Source organism: Gossypium hirsutum, chromosome A09, assembly GCF_007990345.1.
Source record: "Gossypium hirsutum isolate 1008001.06 chromosome A09, Gossypium_hirsutum_v2.1, whole genome shotgun sequence".
NCBI lineage: Eukaryota > Viridiplantae > Streptophyta > Magnoliopsida > Malvales > Malvaceae > Gossypium > Gossypium hirsutum.
In genome coordinates, this window is record NC_053432.1 from 12,516,965 (window position 1) to 12,521,735 (window position 4,771).

Below are 4,771 nucleotides of genomic sequence, written 5' to 3' on the forward strand. Positions count from 1 at the left end.
TTTCTCCTCCCATTAACTAGTATTTTATTATTTCTCACACAACATTTTAACACAAAATGTTTATAATATGTTTTAACCCATAGCATGGCCGGCCACTACCTAACATTTTGGGTAATTTGACATGCAAGTACAAGCATTTCCTAACATGCATTAATAGATCCTTATAGATTAACCTATCACATTTCAAAAGTGTCACACATAAGTCCTATTTAATAAAATTCACTTTCAATTAACAAAATTCAAACATGAAATTTTCACACATGCATATATACATATAATAAGCATTAAGTATGACGGTTAATTATTTTTATGACTCGATTTTGTGGTCCCGAAACCACTTTCCGAATAGGGTCACATTAGGGGTGTCACAATAGGATCTTTTAGATTTATGGGGAATATTTAGGGGACCGTATTTGCAAAATTCCCCTCCTTCGTAACCAGCCGGATGACTATCGCATATGGCTTCATAACCCTCTTGGCTATTATTCTACCAAATCTGCTTACTCCTGGTTGACTTTGAAACATGTGGGATATGGCCCCCATCGTATTTTTTGGAGGCTGACGTGGAAACTTCAAACTCTCCCGAAAATAAAGGTTTTCTGCTGACGCTTAGGGCATGATATCTTGCCTACGTATGAAAAAATCTCGAGCATTTGAAGGGATTTTAATGGGACTTTTCCGAGATGTGGGAGCGACATAGACTCCCTTCTTCATGAGATAAGAGACTGCCCCAAGGCTAGGGCTGTGCTGGTTTATGGCGAGCTTAATAATAAGGCTCTCGAAGGATCGTATAATAGTTGCGTGGATTGGATCAAGGATGCTGCTCGTATGCTGGACAAGAAGGTACTGTCGGACTTGATCACGGTGCTTTAGAACATTTGAAACAGTCGTAATAAGAGAGTTTTTAGTGGTGAGGAAGAAGCGGCCATGGTGACCTGGGGAAGAGCGGCTGCTTTAAGCGAGGATTTTCGCATCTATAATTTTTTAGAAAGACCGATGCTTCTGAAACTTGAGTTTGAGAGAGGGTGGATGAAACTTGAGCAGGGGTCTGTCAAGATTAATTTTGATGCTAATACGAATGGAAGGCAGATGTGTTTCGGTCTTGTGGCGAGGGATCATGATGGCTTTGTTCTCGGCGGTCGCACAGGTGTGCTGGAGAAGAACGTTCAAGCCGAATGGCCCGAGCTGCATGCGCTGGAGGAAAGTATTAGTTTTGCGTTGACGAAAAACTGGGATAAGCTTGTTTTTGAGTCCGACTGTGTTAGCTTGATTAATCGGCTTAACAAAGCTAAGGTTGACTGGTCCACCATGGGCCATCGCATTAAAGAAATTCTTATACTGCTGGAACAGTGTTGTACTTTTAGCTTTTGTTTTGTTTGGGCCCCGCGATGTTGTAACAAAGCGGTGGATTTACTTTGTAGTTGGGCAAATGAGCAGAGTTGTATTACGACTTTTGATATGGACTACCCGACGGTGATCCATGATGTTATTTTAAAAGATGCAATAATATGAGGTTTGGGCTTTCGGGTCATTTTATCAAAAAAGAGAATGTCGACTGGTAGCACATTGACCAAGTTTTTTTAGCTCTTTAGGGAAGAAGTGATATTGAGCAGCCAGGGGTTATCCAGGGCACTGTCCACGCCCATCGCATGCCCGGACGTCGGTGCCCCCCACCACCGGTTAGGTTCCCGGCGGTGCTTCGATGATCCATCCCAGTGATGATCCAGCGATCCATCCCAGGATATACAAAACGGCGCAACGAGTCCCTCTCCAATCCCAAAAGGTAGAATTCAGATACCGTTACATGTTCGGTACCCAATAATGAATAAACCGTCCCAAAGCTAGAATTCAGATACCGTTGCATGTTCGGTACCCAACAATGAATGAATCGTCCCTGTCCCTCCCCTTTTGCAAGAAGAGCCTCTGGTACCTTTGGCCCCCGGTCGTACGGTAGCCTCGTACACCATCAGCAGCGTGTGCCATCTCGTGGTGCGGTGCCATCGGGGCGCCACTGGCCCCTTCGATGTATCGGTGCATCGGGCAGCATTGGCACCTTGGTGCATCGGCTGTGCGGGAGGGTCGAGCACCAAAGCTAAATTTGGGCCTCCGTTGGTGCAGAAGCGTCGGCACCATAAAGTGTCCCTGTTTCAGACACATGAATGTCGCTTGGTAGCCCATTGACCAAGTTTTTTTAGCTCTTTAGGGGGGAGGTGATATTGAGCGAACAGGGGTTGTCCAGGGTACTGCCCACGACCATATCATGCCTAGACGTCGGTGCCCCCATCACCGGTTAGGTTCCCGACGGTGCTCCGACGATCCATTCCGGTGGTGGTCTGACGAGCTTTCTCGGTGGTGCTCCAGTGAGCCATCTCGGAATATAAAAAACGATGCTACAAGTCATCCCGGTCCCTCCCCTTTCGAATCATCCCGGTCCCTCCCCTTTTGGAACAAGAGCCTCCGGCACCTTGGGCCCTTGGTCGTTCCGGAGCATTAGGCACCATTGGTAACCTAGGACGTCGATGGTGCCGGAGCATCCGCACATTGCTGCTTGGACGTGCTGGAGCCTTGGACGCACAACTAGGCAACCTAGGACGTCAGTGGTGCAAGAGCCTCGAGCAGTATCGGCACATTGGTGCCTTGGATATGCAGGAGCCTCGGACACCATCGGCAACCTAGGCCATTGGTCGTGCGGGAGCCTCGGGCACCATCGACAACCTAGGCCCTTGGTCATGCGGGAGCCTCGGGCACCATCAGCAACCTAGGCCCTTGGTCGTGCGGGAGCCTCGGGCACCATCGGTAACCTAGGCCCTTGCTCGTGCGAGAGCCTCGGCACCATCGACAACCTATGCCCTTGGTCGTACGGAAGCCTCGGGCACCATTGGCACCTAGGCCCTTGGTCGTGCGGGAGCCTCGGACACCATCGGTACCCTAGGTCCCTGGTCGTGCGGGAGCCTCGGACACCATCGGTACCCTAGGCCCCTGGTCGTGCGGGAGCCTCGAACACCATCGGTAACCTAAGCCCCTGGTTGTGCGGGAGCCTCGGGACCATCGGCACCTAGGCCCTTGGTCGTGCGGGAGACTCGGGCACCATCGGCACCTTGGTGCTTGGATGTGCGAGAGCCTCGGACACCATCGGTAACCTAGGCCCCTGGTCGTGCGAGAGCCTCGGGCCCCATCGGCACCTTGGTGCTTAGATGTGCGAGAGCCTCGGACAACATTGGCAACCTAGGCCCCTGGTCGTGTGGGAGCCTCGAGCACCATCGGCACCTTGGTACTTGGATGTGCGGGAGCCTCGGACACCATTGGAAACCTAGGCCCTTGGTCGTGCCGGAGCCTCGGGCACCATCGGTAACCTAGGCCCTTGGTCGTGCGGGAGCCTCGGGTATCATCGATACCTTGGTGCCTCGGATGTGCGGGAGCCTCGAGCAGCAGGGGCACCCTGGTGCCTCGGATGTGCGGGCTAAAGAAAAGTGTCCCCGTTTCAGACATACGAATGTTGCCTGGTAGCAGATTGATGAAGTTTTTTTAGCTTTTTAAGGGGTAGAGATCCGCTGCCCCTCGAATTGGCCCCCCCTCGAACCCGAGATGGGGTTCGTTCGCAGCCCCCACGGGGGTCGGATAGTCCCGTAATAACTCACCAACGGTGGTGGGTCGATCACCGGCACTAGTGGCCGGGGTGATGATTTTCTGGGTGGTCAAGCTCGTGCCTATAGAAATGTAGCCAACGACTCCAAAACCAAGTTCCCTATATCGGTCAAAGATCTCCTGGGGTGGCTTATGCATTGCTATGGGCTCGAGCTTGGCTTGTCCATTCTCCTCCGTCATGTGAGGGACGCCTTTTGCCTCCCAAGTCAGTGACCTATCGGCGCCTTGGCCTTGCCAAGCCCTTGCCTGCATTCAACGCTGCCCGTGACCCCAGTACCAAGTCCCTTTGATGGCAACGGCTCACTGGGGGGCGTAAGTTGAGTTTGTAGGCTCGGTCTTAGCTCGACCAAGTCCCAGTGGGATTTTTTCCCTTGTAGTTCTCGTGCCAAGCGTTTGTGGTGTGCCCTCGTTTCATTTTTCCTTCCGCTCCCCTATCAATACATTGGTTGGGTGGGTTGTTGGCCGGTGTGCATGGGTGCTATTACTAGTTCGCAATGGGCATATGTGTGGTGTTTTGGTTGTGTGTATTGGCAGGCTCCAAGCTACCCACATCGAACTGTCGAGCCACACTTCTCTTCATTGAATCCCCTTGTTCTAATTGAACCCAAGGGGTGCGATCGGGATCCTGTGTTGCGTGCCTAAGCCAGATGGAATTATGGATTTGTTGCTGTCCCTTCTCCATCTCGTGCCCATTGGGCTACGTGGTGGACCACAATCGTGCCCTGTGTCCCGAGTGTGCCCCCTGTTTTGGCCTGTTCGTTGCTCATGCGGCATGTTGAGAGCCATGCAGTGTCGACGTCGCGGAGGAATACTACCTGGTTGATCCTGCCCGTAGTCATATGCTTGTCTCAAAGATTAAGCCATGCATGTGTAAGTATGAACAAATTCAGACTGTGAAACTGCGAATGGCTCATTAAATCAATTATAGTATGTTTGATGGTATTTGCTACTCGGATAACCGTAGTAATTTTAGAGCTAATACGTGCAACAAACCCCGACTTCTGGAAGGGATGCATTTATTAGATGAAAAGGTCGACGTGGGCTTTGCCCGTTGCTCTGATGATTCATGATAACTCGACGGATCGCACGGCCTTTGTGCCGGTGACGCATCATTCAAATTTCTACC

General features: G+C 51.2%; 1 non-coding gene across 1 annotated transcript in view; it reads left to right on the top strand.

The window, feature by feature from the left end:
* Positions 1 to 4,457: 4,457 nt before the first annotated feature.
* The window catches only part of LOC121206980 (18S ribosomal RNA), a 1,805-nt gene continuing 1,491 nt past the window's right edge, over positions 4,458 to 4,771 (top strand). The window contains exon 1 of the ribosomal RNA XR_005902147.1: positions 4,458 to 4,771. This exon is cut by the window's right edge and continues 1,491 nt beyond it. This is a non-coding gene — a ribosomal RNA (18S ribosomal RNA).